We start from the raw sequence: 24,969 nt of genomic DNA, 5'->3' as shown, positions 1-24,969 counted from the left end.
ATAATCACCAGTTGTGCCGAAAGACACCGCGTGTCTCTAGACATGAAATTCCACCTGCCGAATCTGTCCTTCTCCACCACCTACCCTTCCCTGATGTTCACTACAAGTTAGAGTAAATGCTGATTCCTAGGTCCCAGCTCCTCGTGAGGTTGCCTGTACTCCACTCTCCAACTCAGAAGCTCTCTCCAATATATCTATTTTGCCTCTTTTCAAAGCATTCAAAAAAGCTTTGTCACCTCTTTTTTAAGTTCTTAATTAAAAGACAAAACTCATATCATAAATTCACCACTGATTTCTACTTGCATGGGATTGAAATCTCTTACTTAAGTTTAGGAAGTTCATAACAGACTGTATAGGTAATTTTCTGCCCCTCTTGATTTAAAATGGCTGCTATGATGGAAATTCAGATTGCATAACACATTCCATTTCAGTGGAACGGGATTGAGGAAATTATGGGGTGGCAATAATTTGAACATGATGGGTATTGAAAAGTTTCATGTTCCAGAACCGTGGGTATGTCGAGGCAAACCCTGACTCTTTTAGCTATAAAACCAACTGCTGAACTGTACAGAGGTTTACTGTCTCGGGTCACATAAGATTTCTTTTGTGAAAGGTTCTTTTATTTGTTTGGGAGTTGGAGATACTGCTTACATTGCTCTGTAGTGTTTTGAATGCCATCATTTTTTCCCCTTTGTAAATACAGGAGTTTTCTGTGTGTTTTGAAGTCTGTTTTCATCTTCTTTCATCTCTTCTCACTCTCGAAACTAAAGTAAGGATGTGAGAGATGTAACATCTCCACTCACTTCCCCATCCGGGAGCTGTGATTTTTCAGAGGAAGAGAGAGAAGTGCCTTTTGATTATTGTTTAGGGGCAATTGCAACATCTTCCTGGAAAGTTAAGCACAAGGAGAGATCAAATGCTCTGGTTTGAAGTCCAGTTGTATTCGCAGCTCACGTGAGAAAAATGTGAAATCAAGGAAAAAAACAGATGAATAAAAGTAAACCAAAATCCAAATGATAGTGAATTTCGAGCAAAATATTGTAGAAATGTGAAGAAATCACATGCTGTAAGCCAGTGGAAGATGGATACTAGTAATTTATTATCGAGTGCATTGGGTATGTTAAAAAAAAAAAAAAAAAAAACAAACCCAGGTGGAGTCCACTTCTTAGGCTCTTGGACCACCATGCAGTTAGCTTCTGCCTGCTGTCCCATGGAAAGTCTCTCTGGAATCACCTGCTACCTCATACGTACAGGCAGAGTCAAAGTGGGTGCCAGCCACCCATCTTAATGAATCAGTGCTGATGGGGTGCCAGGAAATAATTAATGCATTCAATTTCTTATTCTGAGGATGGTTAAAAAGTGAGATTTTTAAACAAAATTGTGTCAGAACCATTGAAGTCTTTGGTTAGCCTATCATGGCCTTGGTTGTCCTTCCATTTGTTCTGCTAGGAAGGGCTGTTATCACTTTTCAACATCTGGTATTCTCTTTTATTAACACTTTGGGCTCCTTTTGTGATTATGATATGGTTTGAGCTGTGATTTTTATGATTCATGTCACTTTGGTGTTTATTAGAATTGCATGTTGCTGGGTACAGTGTATCAAAACTGCATATTACAGGCTCAGGCCTGTACTCACAGCATTTTGAGGAGCTGAGGTGGGAGGATCACTTGAGCCCAGGAGTTAAAGACCAGCCTGGCAGCATGGCAAAACTCCATCACTACAAAAAATACAAAAGCTAGCTAGGTGCGATGGCGTGCGTCCATAGTCCCAGCTACTAGGGAGGCAGAGGCAGGAGGATTGCTTGGGCCTGGGAGGTCAAGCTGCAGTGAGCCATGATAGCACCACTGCACTCCAGGCTGGGTGACAGAGCAAGATTCTATTTCAAAACAAAACAAAACAAAATAAAAACCCTGCATATTGGGGTGGTAAATCTTGATGTCAGAATGAGCAGAGCACCTAGCTCCATCTTAGGGATTTTCCCATTGCCAGTGACCTGGAACTCTCTCTTACATGATGTCAGCAGTCCTGAAGAGGTAAGATAGAGTGAGACCCACCACACCACTGGAAAAACATCTTAAAACTGAGGTGAAGGTCACAGATGTTAGTTCCTGCCTCTTGTAGTGATACCTTTACTCCCTAGGAGAGGCTGTCAGATACGAATGATTGGGGAAACACTTAACAGTATGGATGGTGTGAGTAAACCTCTATCCCTGGAGCAAGGTGACCCTACTTATTCTTGCACAATGACTAAAGAAGAGACTATATGCTGAAATGCATTAGATCTGTATATGCCTTATTCCTGGGCACAGTTGGACCCACAGTAGAGCGATGCTCTTGGGAAGGGGTTCTAACTCTCCTGTTATTATCCTTTGTACTAAATGGAGAGAGCAAATAATATGCAGTCTAGATTTGCACACCAACTACTCAAGGAGTCACAGACACATATCTCGCAGCTAGCTACCTGCTATCATGGATATCAAATCCCTGGTGTGATAGAACCTGGACACATTGTACAAAGCTGAAAATAATAGAATCTCCTCCCATTGGAGAATGAGGAGCCACTAATCTCAGGCAGCTTCTTGTCAGTCAATGTGGAGGCAGCCACCAATATTATCCAGCAGAAACTCTTGTTTATCTCTCCAAAATAATATATGAAAAAGAGAATAGGCCAGGTACAGTGGCTCAAGCCTGTAATGTCAGCACTTTGGGAGGCCGAGACAGGCGGATCACGAGGTCAGGAGATGGAGATCATCCTGGCTAACTCGGTGAAACCCCGTCTCTACTAAAAAATACAAAAAATTAGCTGGGCGTGGTGGCGGGCGCCTGTAGTCCCAGCTACTCGGGAGGCTGAGGCAGGAGAATGGCGTGAACCCGGGAGGCAGAGCTTGCAGTGAGCTGAGATCGCACCACTGCACTCCAGCCTAGGCGACAGAGCGAGACTCTGTCTCAAAAAAAAAAAAAAAGAAAAAGAAAAAGGGAATAATACATTGTGAGGACATATGTTAATTTTTGCATTTATAGCAAGGGAAGGAGGTTAGAATATGGGTAAATATTCAGAAACAGATGAGGTTATGGGTTTGGTGGAGGAATTGAGGTAATTACACACAGCAGGTTTCTATTTTCTTTATTAACGGCAGGTTAGGTCATTTGTTGAGAATGAAGTGAGCAGCATCTGGTTCAGAGGTTTGAGGAAGGTGGAGAAGTATAAAAATAGTCACTGTGGACAACAGGAAAGAGATTTTCCTGGAGAAGAACTGCAGGATTTCTGGACAGTTACAGTTTGAAGCCATGAATTTTTAATGGTATCAATCTCAGTGGTTGTGTGATTATTCTCTAGCAGTGATTGAATATAAATCCAGCAGTCCAGGTATAAATATGAAGAAGGTAGACTTTGGGATGAAGCAGGGTTGAACATTTACTTTATGGCATTGTGTCAGGGTGGTTGTACTTAATATTACCATTTGTTGCCATTACTTTTAATGGCAAAAACCGCTATTATTTTTGCACTAACCTAATATATTGGTAGAGAACAATTGTAATGATAAAAGTATTTAGGACATGGCCATAGGGCCTGAAGTTTGAAATGGAATGGGAATGAAGATAATGAAATAAGGCAATGGAAAAGATAAGAGTCTTAGAAATGTAGCTTAGACTCCAAAGCAGACTAAAATACCAAGGAAACAGTGAAACATTTGATGAAGAATGAATCAGTTACTTGTAAAATTTAGGAAACATGAAGTAACTTAATGGCAATAACTATTTCATGGCTATTTTTGTGGGTTCCTCCTTTTGCTTATACCCCACAGGAAACTCTTATTTCCTCCAGCTTGAACTGTGTCAGAGCTAGATGGGAGTCTGCAGTTGTCCACTGAGGAGCCATGATGGTTACAAATACAGGTCCGTGGTTTCTCAACTCACAGGGATGAGTGAAAAAGTAACCAGAAGCTGAGGGAAGAAAAACTGGGCTGCTAATGACAGGCTAGAGTGAAATGAAGAAATGAAAGTTCTTGCAAGAGAGACATAGCCTTTAGTGAGGCCAACACAGCACATGGTCAGCCCATAGACCAAAGTCAATTGCTTAGCTTACCTGTACTTATGTGTCTGCCCAGCCCTTCCCACCTGCAGATCCATCCCACACAGACAGTGTTCCACCTGAACGTGAAATGCATTCACTGATTTCTCTAACTCACACCCTCATACATCTCCCTATGTTAGAATAGAAGGTGGAACACTTTAGAAAGATAGTGGGATAAGAAAGCCCTGCTCTGATCAGGATTGAATTATATAAAATTATTTTTAAATCTTCTTCTGAGTTGTGTAACAGAAACTCACAAGACTCCTGCAATCAGAATTATTATTATTATTTATTATACTTTAAGTTCTGGGATACATGTACAGAACATGCAGGTTTGTTACATAGGTATACACGTACCATGGTGGTTTGCTGCACCCATCAACCCATTATCTACGTTAGGTATTTCTCCTAATGCTATCGCTCCCCTAGCCCTCCACCCCGTGACAGGCCCTGGTGTATGATGTTCCCCTCCCTGCGTCCATGTGTTCCCATTGTTCAACTCCCACTTATGAATGAGAACATGCAGTGTTTTGTTTTCTGTTCCTGTGTTAGTTTGTTGAGAATGATGGTTTCCAGCTTTATCCATGTCCCTGCAAAGAACATGAACACATCCTTTTTTATGGCTGCATAGTATTCCATGGTGTGTATGTGCCATATTTTCTTTATCAAGTTTATCATTGATTGGCAGTTGGGTTGGTTCCAAGTATTTGCTATTGTGAACAGTGCTACAATAAACATATGTGTGCATGTGTCTTTATAGTAGAACGATTTATAATCCTTTGGATATATACCCAGTAATGGGATTGCTGGATCAAATGGTATTTCTGGTTCTAGATCCTTGAGGTATCGCCACACTGTCTTCCACACTAGTTGAACTAATTTACATTCCCACCAACAGTGTAAAAGCATTCCTACTTCTCTACATTTTCTCAAGCATCTATTGTTTCCTGACTTTTTAATGATTGCCATTCTAACTGGCATGAGATGGTATCTCATTGTGGTTTTGATTTGCATTTCTCTAACGACCAGTGATGATGAGCTTTTTAAAATATATATATATATATGTTTGTCGGCCTCATAAATGTCTTCCTTTATCAGAATTATTTTTAAAGGTAGTTTTGAGAAAGAGAATTTGGGACTATACTATGGAAAGTCTTAAATTTCAAGATAAGGAATTTAGACTTTATTCTAAGATTCTAAACTAAGGCTCTCCCCTTTGGGGACAGAAAGATAACATGTTGGAAGTAGCACTTTTAGAAGATTCGTGAGATGCTGGTGGATGGATGAAATGTATGTTTGTTTCACCTTACATCAATGGGAAATTTGTCTTTTGTTCACTATCAACAGATCTTGTAGTTTCTTCCTAAATAATGTCTTTAAATAGTTTTCCTTTCTCTTCTATTATTCTCTCAATTTCATATGCAGCCACTATCATTTTATTTATTTTTTCTCTTAATTTGCTCTCAGACACCCACCTTTCCTCCTTTAGTTCGAAAATGCCAGCTACTTTTGTCTTTTTAGTAACTTTTGTGGAAGAAGATCACCCATTGAACTAATCCAAAACCTCTCAGTGGTCTCATTTGAACCAAATGAAAATCTCCAATTATGAGTTCAAGGTTCTTCTATCCATTCCTTATCTAGTTTAATTTCCTTTATTTCTTAGGATTGCCTCGTTTACTGTATGTTTTCCAGTGAGATGAAGATTTTGGTCATTTCCTCATTCATATTCCTGCTTTTCAAAACCCAAGCAAGAAAGGAAACTTCTGCAGTGACTTTCTCATTATGAAATCTTAGCATTCACTAACCGGCCATGATGGACAACCAGCCAAATGGACACATATACACTAGTCTGTATCTGCAGAGAAAGAACTGCAAATCTCTGTGATCAGAAAACTATCCTATCTTGTACATTAGTAAAAGTCTGCCTCCAAAAAGTTTACTTCTGGAGTACTGTAATTGAATAGAATCAGGGATCCTACCTGTGTCCTTCAACTTTCACATCTTGTCTACTGAAGTAAAGGTTGAATTTGCATTAGACCCAATGCAGTAGACCCAGTAGTCTGTGAATGGAAACGGGCAAACCTGTGACCTCCCAAAAATTAAATGTGAAAGTTTTGTTTGTGTATACTCATGGCATTATTCTTTTAATGAGGAGATAATCTGTATACTTTTCTTTTTTAAAAGATACTTTTATTTCCTTATTGTTGTGAACTGACACAGCTAATTTCTTTCTGAAGAGGTTCTTTGGTTGATAATGATAGCAACTAGTTTGATGTGGCTGGTGAGAGTTAGCAGTCCCCCACAATCTTACTTTCAGGTTATAATGAAAGAAACCTCTTACAAAATTTTTACACATGGTGAAGGCTGCTCTCTGCTTCCAAGATATCCTCTTCTCACTGCAGCCTCACATGACAGAAAGGCAAAAAGGGACTAATGCTGTGTCCTCACATGCAGAGAGATGGAAGGACCAGGCAGCTCTCGGAAACCCCTTTTGTAAGGTCATTAATCCCATTCACAAGTAGGAGCCCTCATGACTTAATCACTTCCCAAAATTTTTTTTGTTTTTTCATGATTATGGGTACGCAATTGTTGTACATATTTATGGGGCACATGTGATGTTTTGATACAGGATACAATGTGTAATAATTACATCAGGGTAATTGGGTATCCATCACCTCAAGCATTTATCATTTCTTTGTGTTAGAAGCATTCCACTCCACTCTTTCAATATTTTAAAATATACAATAAATTACTGTTGACTGTATCACCCTGATGTGCTACCAAATACTAGACCTTATTCATTCTATCTAACTATATTTTTGTCCCCATTAACCATCCTCACTTTTTCCCCTCCATCCTGAACCTCTTCCCAGCCTCTAGTAGCCAATATTCTACTCTGTCTCCATGAAATCAGTTGTTGTAATTTTAGCTCCTACACAGGAGTGAGAACATGCAAAATTTGTCTTTCTATGTCTGACTTAGTTCACTTAACAGGATATACCCCAGTTCAATCCATGTTGTTGCAAATGACAGGAGTTTCTTCTTTTTTTATGGTTGAATAATATCTCATTGTGTATATGTACCACATTTTCTTTATGCATTCATTTGTTGATGGAAACTTTGGTTGATTCCAAATTGTGGCTATTGTGTATAGTGCTATAATAAACCCTGGAGTGCAGATATCTCTTTCATATACTGATTTCCTTTCTTTAGGATACATACTTAACAATGAGATTGCTGGATCATATGTTAATGGTATATCCATATGCAGAAGAATGAAATTAGACTTCTATCTCTTGCCATATACAAAAATCAAAGCAAAATGGATTAAAAGCTTAAATCTAAGACTCCAGTCTATAAAACTACTACAAAACACTGGGGAAACTCTTCAGGACATTGATCTGGACAAATATTTCTTGAGCAATACCCCACAAGTACAGGCAACCAAAGCAAAAATGGACAAATGGGATTACATCAAGCTGAAAAGCTTCTGCATAGCAAAGGAAACAATCAACAAAGTCAGGAGACAATTCACTGAATGGGAAGAAATACTTGCAAACTACCCATTGACAAGTGCTTAATAACCAGAATATAAAGGAACTCAAACAAGTCAAAAGGAAAAAATAAAATAATCTCATTTAAAAATGGGCAAAAGATCTTAATAGACATTTCTCAAAAGAAGACATACAAATGGCCAATAGACACATTAAAAAAAGCCAACATCATTGATCATCAGAGAAATACAATTTAAAACAACAATGTAATATCATCTTAGCCATTAAAATGACTTTTATACAAACAAACACTGGTGAGAATGTGGAGAAAGAAGACATCTTATACACTCTTGGTGGGAATGTAAATTAGGATAGCCACTATGGGGAAGAGTATGGAGATTCCTCAAAATACTATGTTGAAGTATTTAAAGTTAATTACAGGTACAGTAACATTTATGCATATAACATACATATATAAAATTTTGCATAAATGTAGAGATCTCATCATATATGCTCTTTTTTTATTATTATACTTTCAGTTCTAGGGTACATGTGCACAACGTGCAGGTTTGTTACATATGTATACATGTGCCATGTTGGTGTGCTGGACCCATTAACTCATCATTTACATTAGGTATATCTCCTAATGTTATCCCTCTCCCCTCCCCTGTCCCCACAATAGAACCCATTGTATGATGTTCCCCTTCCTGTGTCCAAGTGATCTCATTGTTCAGTTCCCACCTATGAGTGAGAACATGCGGTATTTGGTTTTCTGTTCTTGCACTAGTTTGCTGAGAATGATGGTTTCCAGCTGCTTCCATGTCCCTACAAAGGACACGAACTCATCCATTTTTATGGCTGCATAGTATTCTATGGTGTATATGTGCCACATTTTCTTAATCCAGTCTGTCACGGATGGACATTTGGGTTGATTCCAAGTCTTTGCTATTGTGAATAGTGCCACAATAAACATATGTGTGCATGTGTCTTTATAGCAGCATGATTTATAATCCTTTGAGTATATCCCCAGTAATGGGATGGCTGGGTCAAATGGTATTTCTAGTTCTAGATCCTTGAGGAATCGCCACACTGTTTTCCACAATGGTTGAACTAGTTTACAGTTCCACCAACAGTGTAAAAGTGTTCCTATTTCTCCACATCCTCTCCAGCACCTGTTGTTTCCTGATATTTAATGATTGCCATTCTAACCGGTGTGCGATGGTATCTCGTTGTGGTTTTGATTTGCATTTCTCTGATGGCCAGTGATGATGAGCATTTTTTCATGTGTCTGTTGGCTGCATGAATGTCTTCTTTTGAGAAGTGTCTGTTCATATCCTTTGCCCACTTTTTGATGGGGTTGTTTGTTTTTTCTTATAAATTTGATTGAGTTCTTTATAGGTTCTGGATATTAGCCCTTTGTCAGATGAGTAGATTGCAAAAATTTTCTCCCGTTCCGTAGGTTGCCTGTTCACTCTGATGGTAGTTTCTTTTGCTGTGCAGAAGCTCTTCAGTTTAATTAGATCCCATTTGTCCATTTTGGCTTTTGCTGCCGTTGCTTTTGGTGTTTTAGACATGAAGTCCTTGCCCATGCCTATGTCCTGAATGGTATTACCTAGGTTTTCTTCTAGGGTTTTTATGGTATTAGGTCTAACATTTAAGCCTCTAATCCACCTTGAATTAATTTTCGTATAAGGAGTAAGGAAAGGATCCAGTTTCAGCTTTCTACTTATGGCTAGCCAATTTTCCCAGCACCATGTATTAAAGAGGGAATCCTTTCCCTATTTCTTGTTTTTGTCAGGTTTGTCAAAGATCAGATGGCTGTAGATGTGTGGTATTATTTCTGAGGGCTCTGTTCTGTTCCATTGGTCTATATCTCTGTTTTGGTAGCAGTACCATGCTGTTTTGGTTACTGTAGCCTTGTAGTATAGTTTGAAGTCAGGTAGTGTGATGCCTCCAGCTTTGTCCTTTTGACTTACGATTGTCTTGGCAATGGGGGATCTTTTTTGGTTCTACATGAACTTTAAAGCAGTTTTTTCCAATTCTGTGAAGAAAGTCATTGGTAGCTTAATGGGGATGGCATTGAATCTATAAATTACCTTGGCCAGTATGGCCATTTTCATGATATTGATTCTTCCTATCCACGAGCATGGTATGTTCTTCCATTTGTTAGTGTCCTCTTTTATTTCACTGAGCAGTGGTTTGCAGTTCTCCTTGAAGAGGTCTTTTACATCCTTTGTAAGTTGGATTCCTAGGTATTTTATTCTCTTTGAACATATTGTGAATGGGAGTTCATTCATGTTTTGGCTCTCTATTTGTCTGTTACTGATGTGTAAGAATGCTTGCAATTTTTGCACATTGATTTTGTATCCTGTGACTTTGCTGAAGTTGCTTTTCAGCTTAAGGAGATTTTGGGCTGAGACAGTGGGGTTTTCTAAATATACAATCATGTCATCTGCAAACAGGGACAATTTGGCTTCGTCTTTTCCTGTCTGAATACCCTTTATTTCTTTCTCTTGCCTGATTGCCCCAGCCAGACTTCCAACACTATGTTGAATAGGAGTGGTGAGAGAGGGCATCCCTGTCTTGTGCCAGTTTTCAAAGGGAATGCTTCCAGGTTTTGCCCATTCAGTATGATATTGTCTGTGGGTTTGTCATAAATAGCTCTTATTATTTTGAGATACGTTCCATCAATACTGAATGTATTGAGAGTTTTAACATGAAAGGCTGTTGAATTTTGTCAAAGGCTTTTTCTGTATCTACTGAGATAATCCTGTGGTTTTTGTCTTTGGTTCTGTTTATATGCTGGATTATGTTTATTGATTTGCGTATATTGAAGCAGCCTTGCATCCCAGGGATGAAACCCCCTTGATCATGGTGGATAAGCTTTTTGATGTGCTGCTGAATCCGGTTTGCCAGTATTTTATCGAGGATTTTTGCATCAATGTTCATCAGGGATATTGGTCTAAAATTTTCTTTTTTTGTTGTGTCTCTTCCAGGCTTTTAATTGGAGCATTTAGTCCATTAACATTTAAGGTTAATATTGTTATATGTGAACTTGATCCTGCCATTATGATATTAACTGGTTATTTTGCTCGTTAGTTGATTCAGTTTCTTCCTAGCATCGATGGACTTTACATTTTGACATGTTTTTGCAATTGCTGGTACCTGTTGTTCCTTTCCATGTTTAGTGCTTCCTTCAGGATTTCTTGTAGGGCAGGCCTGGTGGTCACAAAATCTCTAAGCATTTGCTTGTCTGTAAAGGATTTTATTCTTCACTTATGAAACTTACTTTGGCTGGATATGAAATTCTGGATTGAAAATTCTTTTCTTTAAGAATGTTGAATATTGGCCCCCACTCTCTTCTGGCTTGTAGAGTTTCTGCCGAGTGATCTGCTGTTAGTCTGATGGGCTTCCCTTTGTGTGTAACCTGACCTTTCTCTCTGGCTGCCCTTAATATTTTTTCCTTCATTTCAACTTTGGTGAATCTGACAATTATGTGTCTTGGATTTGCTCTTCTTGAGGAGTATCTTTGTGGTGTTCTCTGTATTTCCTGAATTTGGATGTTGGCCTGCCGTACTAGGTTGGGGAAATTCTCCTGGATGATAATCCTGCAGAGCGTTTTCCAACTTGGTTCCATTTTCCCCATCACTTTCAGGCACACCAATCAGATGTAGATTTGGTCTTTTCACACAATCCCATACTTCTTGGAGACTTTGTTCATTTCTTTTTACTCTTTTTTCTCTACACTTCTCTTCTCGCTTCATTTCATTCATTTGATCTTCAATCACTGATACTCTTTCTTCCAGTTGATCAAGTCGGTTACTGAAGCTTGTGCATTTGTCATGTAGTTCTCGTGTTATGGTTTTCATCTCTATCAGTTCTTTTAAGGTCTTCTCTGCACTGATTATTCTAGTTATCCATTCATTCTTTCTTTTTTTAAGGTTTTTAGTTTCTTTGCGCTGGTTACGAAGTTCCTCCTTTAGCTCTGAGAAGTCTGATGGACTGAAGCCTTCTTCTCTAAGCTCGTCAAAGTCATTCTCCATCCAGCTTTTTTCCGTTGCTGGCGATGAGCTACGTTCCTTTGGAGGGTGAGATGCTCTCTGATTTTGTGAATTTCCAGCTTTTCTGCACTGCTTTTTCCCCATCTTTGTGGTTTTATCTGCCTTTGGTCTTTGATGATGGTGAGGTACTGATGGGGTTTTGGTGTGGGTGTCCTTACTGTTTATTAGTTTTCCTTCTAACAGTCAGGACCCTCAGCTGCAGGTCTGTTGGAGTTTGCTTGAGGTCCACTCCAGACCCTGTTTGCCTGGGTATCAGCAGTGGAGGCTGCAGAAGATAGAATACTGCTGAACAGCGAGTGTTGCTGTCTGATTTTTACTCTGGAAGCTTCGTCTCAGGGGTGTACCCCACCATGTGAGGTGTGAGGTGTCAGTCTGCAGTAGTGGGGGATGTCTCCCAGTTAGGCTACTCAGGGGTCAGGGACCCACTTGAGCAGGTAGTCTGTCCATTCTCAGATCTCAACCTCCATGCTGGGAGATCTACTGCTCTCTTCAAAGCTGTCAGACAGGGGCATTTACCCCTGCCGAGGTTTCTGCTGCTTTTTGTTTAGCTATGCCCTACCCCCAGAGGAGGAGTCTACAGAGGCATGCCGGGCTCCTTGAGGTACAGTGGGGTACACCCAATTGGAGCTTCCTGGTGGCTTTGTTTACCCACTTAAGCCTCAGCAGTGGCCAGCGCCCCTTCCCCAGCCTGGCTGCCCCCTTGCAGTTAGATCTCAGACTGCTGTGCTAGCGATGAGGGAGGCTCTGTGGATGTGGGACCCTCCAGGCCAAGTGTGGAATATAATCTCCTGGTGTGCTGTTTGCTAAGACCCTTGGTATAGCATAGTATTAGGGTGGGAGTTACCCGATTTTCCAGGTGTTGTGTATCTCAGTTTCCCTTGGCTAGGAAAAGGAATTCCCTTCCCTCTTGTGCTTCCCAGGTGAGGCAATGCCTCGCCCTTCTTCAGGTCTCTCTGGTCAGGCTCCACCAGCTGACCAGCACCGATTGTCAGGCACTCCCCAGTGAGATGAACCCTGTACCTCAGTTGAAAATGCAGAAATCACCGGTCTTCTGTGTCACTCACACTGGGAGCTGGAGGCTGGAGCTGTTCCTATTGAGCCATCTTTGGCACGCCCTCCATATATGCTCTATTTTTAGTGGAATCTTTTTATTTTATTTTATTGTTTGTTTAGTCTTCTCTTACACCTTCCTCACTTATGTGTTTTACAAATAAAAAAGCAATAATGTTATGCCCATTTTTCTATACCTTTTAAAAATGTCTTGTTTAAAAATTTTAAACAAAGTGTAATTTAAACAACATAAAATTCATCTATTTTAAGTGCACAGTTCAATGATTTTTAAATAACTTTACTGAGTTTTACAATCATTACCGTAATCCACTTTAGAACATTTTCATCACCCCAGTATGATCTCTGCTGGGATCAATAGTTAATCCCTGTTCCCATCTCCAGCCCTTGATGACCATTAATCTAATTGTATTGGATACTTTCACTGTACCCAATTTATAGACTTTTATCCCTCACCTCCCTTCCCACTCTTTTCCCCAAGTCTCTGTAGATTTGACTATCTTGATAGGTTTTTAAAAATAATATGCAATGGAAATCCCTCCACCTCAAATAAGTAGTCTCTAATTCTTTGCTTTGAATTTCAGCACATTTTTCCAGGGTGTAGATATATAGTATTTTATTCAGTTCTTTCACTATTGATGCTAATCAGTAAATGTGAGCATGTTTGCCCTGTTTTAAGACCTTGGATATCTTCTCTGTGCGTGTTCATTCATATGCTTTGCCATTTTTTTTTTCTGTTGGGATATTTGTCTTCTCTATGTCAACTTATAACAGCTCGTATATCATTGATATGAGCCTTTTGCCTATTTCTTGTATTACAATTTTTACTAGGTTTATTAATTTTTAATTGTATTGTATTATGCTGAGAATGTGACTGAAAAATCTTTACTTAAAAAAAAATTCACTAGGATTGTCTTTGTGACCAAGATCACTAATTTTTGTAAACATTACAGGGACATACATTTACTGAAATGCTCCTGTTTCTTTTGAGGTATGTATACTTCTTAACATATATTAGCTCACATTTAATGAATTCTATTACTCAATTTTTATCTGACTCAAACCTACTACATCTGTCCATTTCTGACAGAAACATATTGAAGACTCCCATGGTAATTAACTTTTTATTTTTTGCTATCCTGGCACCTTAGAAAGGTTTGATTTTGTGAGCTACCAGCTATATTGGTTGTTACATATATGTTTATGACAGTTACACAGCCACTTTTTTCACTATTGTATATTAACTGATTCATAATTATATCCATTTTATCTGACTAGTGTATTTTTTTTTTTTATTATACTTTAAGTTCTAGGGTACATGTGCATAACGTGCAGGTTTGTTACATATGTATACTTGTGCCATGTTGGTGTGCTGTACCCATCAACTCGTCAGCACCCATCAATCATCCTTTATATCATGTATAACTCCCCAATGCAATCCCTCCCCCCTCCCCCTCCCCAAGATAGGCCCCAGTGTGTGATGTTCCCCTTCCCGAGTCCAAGTGATCTCATTGTTCAGTTCCCACCTATGAGTGAGAACATGCGGTGTTTGGTTTTCTGTTCTTGTGATAGTTTGCTAAGAATGATGGTTTCCAGCTGCATCCATGTCCCTACAAAGGACGCAAACTCATCCTTTTTGATGGCTGCATAGTATTCCATGGTGTATATGTGCCACATTTTCTTAATCCAATCTGTCACAGATGGACATTTGGGTTGATTCCAAGTCTTTGCTATTGTGAATAGTGCCGCAATAAACATACGTGTGCATGTGTCTTTGTAGTAGAATAATTTATAATCCTTTGGGTATATACCCAGTAGTGGGATGGCTGGGTCATATGGTACATCTAGTTCTAGATCCTTGAGGAATTTCCATACTGTTTTCCATAATGGTTGAACTAGTTTACAATCCCACCAACAGTGTAAAAATGTTCCTATTTCTCCACATCCTCTCCAACACCTGTTGTTTCCTGACTTCTTAATGATTGCCATTCTAACTGGTGTGAGATGGTATCTCATTGTGGTTTTGATTTGCATTTCTCTGATGGCGAGTGGTGATGAGCATTTTTTCATGTGTCTGTTGGCTGTATGAATGTCTTCTTTTGAGAAATGTCTGTTCATATCCTTTGCCCACTTTTTGATGGGGTTGTTTGTTTTTTTCTTGTAAATTTGTTTGAGTTCTTTGTAGATTCTGGATATTAGCCCTTTGTCAGATGAGTAGGTTGCAAAAATTTTCTCCCATTCTGTAGGTTGCCTGTTCACTCTGATGGTAGTTTCTTTTGCTGTGCAGAAGCTCTTTAGTTTAATTAGATCCCATTTATCAATTCTGGCTTTTGCTGCCGTTGCTTTTGGTGTTTTAGACATGAAGTCCTTGCCCATGCCTATGTCCTGAATGGTACTACCTAGATTTTCTTCTAGAGTTTTTATGGTATTAGGTCTAACATTTAAGTCTCTAATCCATCTTGAATTAATCTTCGTATAAAGAGTAAGGAAAGGATCCAGTTTCAGCTTTCTACTTATGGCTAGCCAATTTTCCCAGCACCATTTATTAAAGAGGGAATCCTTTCCCCATTTCTTGTTTCTCTCAGGTTTGTCAAAGATCAGATGGCTGTAGATGTGTGGTATTATTTCTGAGGACTCTGTTCTGTTCCATTGGTGTGTATCTCTGTTTTGGTAGCAGTACCATGCTGTTTTGGTTACTGTAGCCTTGTAGTATAGTTTGAAGTCAGGTAGTGTGACGCCTCCAGCTTTGTCCTTTTGACTTAGGATTGTCTTGGCAATGCGGGCTCTTTTTTGGTTCCATATGAACTTTAAAGCCGTTTTTTCCAATTCTGTGAAGAAACTCATTGGTAGCTTGATGAGGATGGCATTGAATCTATAAATCACCTTGGGCAGTATGGCCATTTTCACGATATTGATTCTTCCTATCCATGAGCATGGTATGCTCTTCCATTTGTTAGTGTCCTCTTTTATTTCACTGAGCAGTGGTTTGTAGTTCTCCTTGAAGAGGTCCTTTACATCCCTTGTAAGTTGGATTCCTAGGTATTTTATTCTCTTTGAAGCAATTGTGAATGGAAGTTCATTCCTGATTTGGCTCTCTGCTTGTCTGTTACTGGTGTATAAGAATGCTTGTGATTTTTGCACATTAATTTTGTATCCTGAGACTTTTCTGAAGTTGCTTATCAGCTTAAGGAGATTTTGGGCTGAGACGATGGGGTTTTCTAAATATACAATCATGTCATCTGCAAACAGGGACAATTTGACTTCTTCTTTTCCTAAGTGGATACCCTTGATTTCTTTCTCTTGCCTGATTGCCCTAGCCAGAACTTCCAACACTCTGTTGAATAGGAGTGGTGAGAGAGGGCATCCCTGTCTTGTGCCAGTTTTCAAAGGGAATTTTTCCTGACTAGTGTATTTAATGTTATATCCCATTCTGGTTGATACTGTACACCCCTCCTCAGTTCATCCCACTTTGTGTTTGGTTTCCCTTACATGATATCTGCTTGCTTACACTTCATTAAGCTTTTTAAAAATTACTTATTTTCAAACAGTCTATAGCTGGCCTTCTCTCTGACTCCTTGACTACTACTAGAATCTCTTTTAAAATTTATTTTGTCTCACTTTCTCTTCATTACTTAGATTCTGCTTTAATTTCTTTCCTTTTTTAAATTTCCATAGGTTTCTGGGGAACAGGTGGCATTCAGTTATGTAAATTCTTTAGTGGTGATTTGTGGGATTTTGGTGAACTCATCATCTGAGCAGTATGCACTGTACCCAATTTGTGGTATTTTATCCCTCACCCCTTTCCCATCCTTTTCCCCAAGTCCCTAAAATCCATTGTATCATTTTTATGTCTTTGCTTCCTCGTAGTTTAGCTCCTACTTATGAGTGAGAACATACGATGTTTAGGTTTCCATTCCTGGGTTACTTCACTTAGAAAAATGATCTCCAACTCCATTCAGGTTGCTGTAAATGCCATTATTTCTTCCCTCTTTATGGCTAAAGAGTATTCCATGGTGATATCTATCTATCTATGTATCTATCTATCTATCTATCTATCATCATCATATATGTATCACAAAAATTCTGTTTCTATTTCTATATTTTCTTTTTCTTTATTGTTTCTGCTTTGGTCAAGTTTGTGTTCAATCTGCTAGCCCTCCCCCTTATTAATTCGAAAGTGTTTTTAAAAATCCTATTTCTGTTACACTTGGATTACATTTACTACTCTTTTCTTTTACCTAATTTCTTTGTTTTTGGTGAGATCATTTAGTAATAATACTAGTAATAACTAATGTTTATTGATTTTTTCTTGATTAGGAAATTTTCTAAAGTGTTTTCCTCAGAGGTAGTACATAGGTGATATATTCTCTGATGTCTTGTACTTCCTAAAATATTTTTCTTTCACCTCAACCTGTAATTAATATATCATTTGCATGTAGGATTCTTGGACTGTAATCATTTTTTACAGTGGTTCTATGAATGCGATTCCACTGGCTATTATTTACTCTGGATTGAAGGTGAGATGTCTGGTACTAGTATGAATTTGATTAGATAATTTATTACATTTACATTGACAGGTAAAGACTTACTACTGAGGTTTTATTACTTCTGGAGTTTCCTCAGAACTGTTATTTTGAACTCTTGATCTGAAAAATCACACATTACTATCTCTTTAGGTTTGATTACTGGGTCATTGTTTTTCCCATTTGCGAATGTCATGGCTCCATGTTTTTTCTCTCTCTCTCTCTCTTTTTTTATATAAACATATATCATGTCTTCACATGGAAGTATTAGTTATTCCAGTCTTTGTTGTCTGGCTTGGTTTGGTCTTTTACAAGTACACCTGTCTAAAAGTTTTATGCAGATTGACTATTGGGTTCCTTTAGTTCAAGACTGCTGCCTCCTTTAAGGCACTTGATAGGATACTAAATCCAGGTTTACTGTGGCCCTCACAAAAGTTTGGAACACTGCCCATCCCAAATGGGATACTCTGGCTGTGTGAGAAGACTGGCTAGGGATTTGTGTCCAGAGAACCTATGGAGCATGCCTCTTACAACATGGTGCTGCTGAACAGCATCTCTGATTTGGCATCTCCTTTGGCTGACATGAAGAGCAGCCACTGAGTTTCACATGCCGGGAGTTGCTAGCCCCACCTCCACTCTTCATTTCTAGTTGCCCTCAGAATTATTCACCCTACAGGCCTGATGCTTTCCGTGGATTGAAGCAGGGACCATTTTCCTGTGAAGGAACCCAAGGTCATGGGGAAGCTGGATGTCTGCCTCAAGCTCACTTTTCCCAGTGAGTCCAGGAGAACTTTTCAATGAAGTGCCTGGAAGTTTGGGCGAGAGGTGTTATGGCTAGAGAGGTCCATTTATCTCACTTTCTGCTCATAGTTTTTCACTTCTCTGTGGCCACTGGGATTGTCACAGACTCAGTTTTGAGTTCTGGACTTGTGCTGGTGATAATTTTGACACTGGATAGTGGTTGGTGGTTTTCTGTGGAGGAGAGTGAAGCCAGATTGCTTCTACTCCTCTATTTTCTAGTCATTCTCAGTTTGACTTTAATTTCCCTTTATTAGCTAAGTGATTCTTTCAGCTGGAAAGTCTGAATTTTTTTGAAAATTTATCTTCCAAGTTCAAGAAGTTACCAAGGCATGCTTAGTTGCACGTCTTTTCTCATCAATCCAGCCCTTAGCAAGTCCCTTGAATTTTCAGACTCAGGTCTCTTCCTTTCCTTGGGAAATTTTCCTTCTAATATTAGTTTATTTTCTTTTTTTCCATCTGCTCCTGTTTTTCCTCTGGAGCTAACAAAATATTCTTATGTTAGTTCTTCTGCACTTATTCTTTGATTGTCTTATTTTATTTTTACCTGGTGATTTTCATCTCCTTAATTTGCTCTGTATTTTAAGACAACGTGAGAGTTCTCACACTTAAACTTCCAAGTCACTAATTTGGGCCTCAATAGTGCTTTATCCTTCAACTCATCTGTTGAATTTTTAAATTTGGAAATTGTAACTTTTGGCTCCAGGAGTTCTTTATGCTTCCCTTGAAGAATTCTCAAGTGAATATATTTTTATTCAGATCCTAAGTTATCTCCTCTAGCAGTTCTGTATCACAGGATATCTATTCTGATTATTTTTCTGGATCAACTCTAGCTTTTCAGGCCCTTTCGCTTAGTTGACATTTTTTCTTGGACTTGCTGGGCTGAAGTTGGTCAAATACAGTATTGTAAACAGCAAGAACTTTACTTGAGTGTCTGCATTACTGGTGCATATTGTGTAGGTTTTCAGGCCCTGTTAAGTTGCAGATACTATTCCTTGATCTCTGCTTTTACTGCTGTCTCCTCATTTCAGGGTTAGCCTTTCCATCTCCTGGCCTTCTGCAGTCAGAGAAACCTACCATACTTCTCAGAGGCATCTGGTCTCTGAGAATCAGTTTAATCCCAGGACCATAACTTTTTGTCTTTGGTTCTGAGCTCTGAAGCTTTTTTTCAGGTGCTTTTCTAAGTACAGGGAATAAAGTTTCTTATTACTTCTTTCTGCTATGGTGACAAAGGAGTTGAGATCTTATTTGAGCCAAGCTATATTTAAGTCTCTGCAGGCCAGAGACACAGGTAGACATGATTTCAGACTGGGTCTAAAGAGATGTAAATATAGCATCATTATTTATGGAACATAAACTAATTGCTCCATGTGCTCTAAAAATACATCTCTAAATGATGTAGAATTGGGAAGAGACAGAAAGGAGCCACTGTCAAGACGTCCTGCATTCTTTATCACTTGTCTGTTCAGATCCAAATAGATTTCAATCTAAATCTTTGTTTTGATTGGGTTTTCAAAGCAGCCTGTAACTCACAAAGTAACTGTTTCTCTGGATAATAACAACATAACTGTTAAAGTCATGTGTTCTCCATGTCTTTAATGCATTTATCTGGGAATGACTTTGTATATGGATGACAATGCCTATTAAGATTCATAGGACTGTCCATCTAATCTACCAGACAGTGGCCTGTAGTTTCCTCCTACTACAACAAACTATTTTTTCCCCTGTAGGGCAAAACATTATAAATGCAGCTTATTATAGGGGCTCTTGCAGATACTTAAAAACAAGTACATGACAAACCCTCTGTAAGTCTTTGATCTTTAAAAGTGTCTTTATTCCAAATGGCTGAGCACTATGAAAAATTGATATTTTAAAAAGGCTTTTATATCTGCTAAAACATCAGATTGTTAGAAAGAGACATTTCAAAAAAATAATAACTTCAGAAATCCTGACTGGGTCTTAAATCCCTTCACTACAAAATTTGAAGGAACATTAAAGATCCTTAGTCCAATTTCTCATTAATGCCAAGTGGTTAGTTGGTTTCTACCTTAATTCCCTGGAGAGGCTAATTTAATACCCCATGGGTAGTCAATCCATTTATTGGAAAACTCTGACTGTTAGAAAGGTCTTGATATATTGAAGTTGAATCTATCTCTTTGCAAATTATAACCATTGATTCCAGTTCTACCTTTGGAACATCTATTTTGCAGAAGAACATTATTCTTATAAAAGCAAGATTTTATCATCTGGAGAAAAGCATATGTACTTGCAAAGTTTTCTAAGAAGGTATATGTGCTTAAATGCTATTATTATTTGGAAGCTTAAATGCTATTTTGACCTTTCATGTAATTTTAATTTGGAATATTCTGAATTAACTAGGCGAGATAGGCATATAGATTTGACCCTTGAACAAAGCAGGCTGAAAATTCACGTGTAACTTTTGATTCCCCAAAAACTTAACTTCTAATACATACTGTTGACTGAAAACCTTATCAATAACATAAACAGTTGACTAACACATATTTTTATATGTGTTATATACTGTACTCTTACAGTAAAGTAAGCTAGAGAAAAGAAAGTATTATTGAGAAAATTGTAAGAGAAAATATATTTACTATTCTTAAGTGAAAATGGATTATCATAAAGACCTTCATCTTTGTTATCTTCACATTGAGTAGACTGAAGAAGAGAAGGAAGAGGCGGGGTTGGTCTTGCTGTCTTAGGGGTGACAGAAGAGGAAGAAAATCCATGTATAACTGCATCTGTGCAATTCAAACCTGTGTTGTTCAAGTGTCAACTAAATATTGATCTAATCTTATGACATTTAATTATGAAACTTGGGATTTTAGTGCTGGAAGTAACTTTACATATATACAACCTAGCACAGTAAACTTTTTTTTTTTTTTTTGAGACAGAGTCTTGCTCTATTGCCCAGGCTGGAGTGCAGCGCGTGATCTCCGCTCACTGCAAGCTCCGCCTCCCGGGTTCACACCATTCTCCTGCCTCACCCTCCCCAGTAGCTGAGACTACAGGCATCCACCACCAGGCCCGGCTAATTTTTTATATTTTAGTAGAGACAGGGTTTCACCGTGTTAGCCAGGATGGTCTCGATCTCCTGACATTGTTATCCGCCCGCCTCGGCCTCCCAAAGTGCTGGGATTACAGGCACCAGCCACCACGTCCGGCCAACATTTTTTCTTTTTTTTTCTTTTTCTAAACCTAGGAGGTTACTGAAGTCCAAATAAATCAAGTTTCTTTAAAAAGTCAGTGCCATTCCTGCCTAAAATTCAGACCTCCTCACCTCTCATATAACGGTTTTAAAACCTACTACACAATAACTAGAGATTAAAGAAGGATTCAATGGATGCTAAAAGGTAGATAACAAAGAGTGCTGAAATGATTTATAACTGTCAGAGACTAACATAGACAGATTTGAGATGCAGAAGAAACAATAAATATCATTATGGAAGACCAACTAGTTACTTACTGCCACATACTTTAGTACTTTAAAAATAAGTCCCTTCATAATAAACCCTGTCTCTAAGAAATTTGCAAACCGCTTATAGCGATAAAACCTAAGTAATTACCTAGTACTCTGTGCTGTCTAGATCTAGCCTAATATGAAAACTAATAAAGAAAATAATCTTTCAAAATTCACCATCGGTTGAAAACTAATTATAGTGTTAAAATTACTGAGCTGCTGAGATATTAATTTTTTGACAAGAAAGAAAATCTAATGCTAAAAGTTAAAAATAACATAAAAATTCTGTTACTGAAGAATAGGTAAGATAAAGTTTTTAATGTAAATATATCTTAATTAATGATTCCAGATGGCATGTGACCATATCATTAAAGGAATTCACCTGTTGAATTTATGGATAAAAAAGCCAGAAAGAATGATAAAAAGGACTCCAAAGGAGACTGGAGAGTATAAGAAAAATAAAACTTTTCTTCTTCTTCTTCTTTTTTTTTTATTTTTTTTTCAGGGGAAAGCGCGAATGCAGTCCCCCACTACCACAAATTATACAGTCGAGTTTCCCACATTTGGGGAAATCGCAGGGGTCAGCACATCCAGAGTGCAATGGATAAGCCTCACCCTGGGAAAACCACCTTCGTGATCATGGTATCTCCCCTGCCAGGTAAGTATAAAAACTTTTCTTCTTTTGCTTGTTGAAGTGCTAAAGGAAGATGATTCAGAATCAGTTTTCCTTGGTGGAGATGTTATTCTTTTTAAGATGCTTAAGAGATCACTTTCCTGTTGGGTGGTTGGATATGCATGCAAGGAAACCCTCATCACTTCAACACCATTGTGCTTTATGAGGAACTGAGAAGTATTTCTCATCTACCTGCCACATATGGTGGCATGCAGTAATAAAGACACAAGACTATTGAAATGGAAACACACAGCAGACTTTGACTAAAACAATTCTTTATTTTTATTATTTATGCCATTGTTGCAGGATACAACCATCTCTGAATTACGACTCCTTGGGGGCTGGACCCGTGTTTTGTCTTTGTGTTATACTACAACATTGAGATGAAACCATAGTTTATTTTCTTTCTCCTTCTTTCCTTAAAGCTTTTGAAGAAACTCTGGCCTGGCAGTTCAGCTTTTATTGAACAAAACTAAAAGAAATCAAAATGAACAAAATACGTGTGTGTGGTATCACCCCACATGGTACATAAACAACCTTCCTCCTTTAGTGAATGTAATATTTTAGCTATCAAGAGGTAACCAATTGCAAGACTGTTTCTCAGTTATACTAGTGGGTATAAAAATACCATGTGATTTCATTTCATCAATACACTGGGCAAAGAAGAATTATTGTTTCTTTTACTTTGTGGCTCTGGTGAGTCCTCAGGAAGTGTAGTTGAAAAATCAATTTTCCAGACTGAAGTCTTTGCTGGTCACAGTTCAGGGATTAGAGAAATCCAATTTGAAGAAAATACTGGTCTGCCTGAAGGTTCCCTTACAGCTTATCTTTTTGAAGTGCTAAGATGGCTTCCCTTCTGGGTGAATATACAAGCCAAGATTTTCATCTGTTAATGTAGAACTTCCTCCTTGCTGCTTATGTGTTCAAGATTTCTGGATTTTTACCTTCATTCAGAAACAAAAGGTATCTACACATCACCGGAGGGTTTAAATGTGTACCAATTGCCATTTAGGTCCCGCTAAGGCCTACTAATATAGGTGTTATTTGAAGAACCTTGGTCTAAAGGACATGTTTTCTATCCACTTACATAGGAAGACTAATTTCCATCCTTTTAGTGTAATTTTGAATGTAGTATACTTAATCATAAATAAGCCTCGGTAACACTAAATTCTGTGATGGGGTCAAGAGTAAGGTCAAGTTGTTAGTTTTGATTACGGTATATCAAAATCTTTAATTTAATATTTAGGAGGGGTATACTTCACAAAGGTTTCTGTAGGTAATTGTGCCCGGAGGAAACAATTGACCCCAACAGAACCTACACTCTGAATGTAAATTATAAGTAACTAACTCTTTATATAAGCTGTGCTGCCCTTGCAAAGTAACTAAAAATTGCTCAGTTTCTCTCCCGAATAAACAGAGCTCCTAATAGTGGCATACCCAGGCCTGTCTGTATCTTTATACTATAACTTTATACTATACTTAATGCTATACTGTTAGCACCTAATGGCTGACAGAAGTTGCTCAATAATTATTAAAAAATATATCCCAGCATTAGTACTGTAAACACTTAGCACATAATTGATGAGCTTTTTAAAATTTTCTTTGCATGTACTACATCTCAGGGGAACAACTGGTTTACAGTCTTACCATGGGACACTATGTTGCAAGAACCACATTAAGAATCAATGTGTGGGAAAGACAGTTGCCTCTTAGTACAGGTTTTTCTTATAACTATGAGTTAGTTGAATGGATCTGGGTGTTGGAACTAACATTGATCTACTTTTAATTCAATATCCCTACTGCCTCAGGTGAAGGGAAAAGTTATTAGCCACATATAATCAAGACAGTATCAGGTCTTTCTTTTTTTGTCCAATCTGGATGCTACACTGTCCTATCTTGCCTGATCTGCATTGTAACTGTTATGAGATCTAGAACAGACCAAACACTTCTTGATTTTTACTCACTCTCTGCCAATTGCTGTGATTTTGTTTCTTCTTACCCCCCAGATGCTTGACTTAATCTTTAAATAATTTGATGTTTTCATCACACCATTCAATTTGAAGCCCTCTTTTTTTGATACTGGAGGAATTTGGGTGAAGCAGGAATTATGGTTGTGGCTGTGTAGCAACTTCAGGAATACACTTCTAGGAGCTGTCAACATGACTGCATGGGAAAGAATTTCATAGTTTGCCGTGGTTTTAGCAGGGAACGTGGATATTTTCTGAGCTAAGTGCTCTCTAGAAGGTTTACTTCCATTACTCAAGCAGTGAACCTTTTCTTTACATTGCTCTTACCTGTCTCCTTACATTGCTCTTTATATTGCTCTTACCTGTCTCTCACCATTGCACCTCTAAAGAAGAAAGGGTTCTAAAGAAGAAATTGTTCCTGGGACTGTGGATAAAATAGATACGTAGCAGATTGTTTAATTTCTCCGTATCTATATGCCCAGTTTGCCTGTGTGTATTCTTATATATGCATGTATGTTAGAAATAAGCACACTGCCTATAATCTAAAGTTTAAGACAAAATCAATAATCGTCATGAATCTGCTATAGAACTGGACATGACACTGTGGTCCTCAGTGCCTCAGTGTTCCATAAAGTGTTTTGCTCAAGAGTAGTGGCAATTTCTGAGATTTTCGGAAGCCTTTCAGAACTTTGTCTTCTGGACTGTAATATTCATTGCCTCCCATGCCTTTGGCCTCTCACTGTTATGGGTTTTTCTCTGCTCCTGCCTCTGTTGTCCACTGCTGGAAAATCATTAGAGCCCAGTCCTCATCTCATCAGCAATTATTTT

At 38.4% G+C, this 24,969-nt stretch overlaps 1 long non-coding RNA gene and 1 other non-coding gene across 2 annotated transcripts in view; one reads left to right on the top strand and one right to left on the bottom strand.

Annotated features, from left to right (window-relative positions):
- The window catches only part of LOC117077215, a 39,628-nt gene extending 33,373 nt beyond the window's left edge, over positions 1 to 6,255 (top strand). Inside the window, exon 3 of the long non-coding RNA XR_004434700.1 lies at positions 5,740 to 6,255. This is a non-coding gene — a long non-coding RNA (uncharacterized LOC117077215). The remainder of the gene's footprint in view (positions 1 to 5,739) is intronic.
- Positions 6,256 to 22,003: 15,748 nt separating this feature from the next.
- On the bottom strand, positions 22,004 to 22,167 carry LOC117084727. The gene has a single exon (XR_004437628.1). It is a non-coding gene; the product is annotated as a U1 spliceosomal RNA (small nuclear RNA).
- Between the last annotated feature and the right edge of the window lie 2,802 nt (positions 22,168 to 24,969).

The sequence above is a fragment of the Trachypithecus francoisi genome, unplaced genomic scaffold (assembly GCF_009764315.1).
Source record: "Trachypithecus francoisi isolate TF-2019V2 unplaced genomic scaffold, Tfra_2.0 Lachesis_group0, whole genome shotgun sequence".
NCBI classification, from domain to species: domain Eukaryota; kingdom Metazoa; phylum Chordata; class Mammalia; order Primates; family Cercopithecidae; genus Trachypithecus; species Trachypithecus francoisi.
Note: the sequence above shows the minus strand (reverse complement) of the source record. Positions and strands in the feature narration are given on the sequence as shown.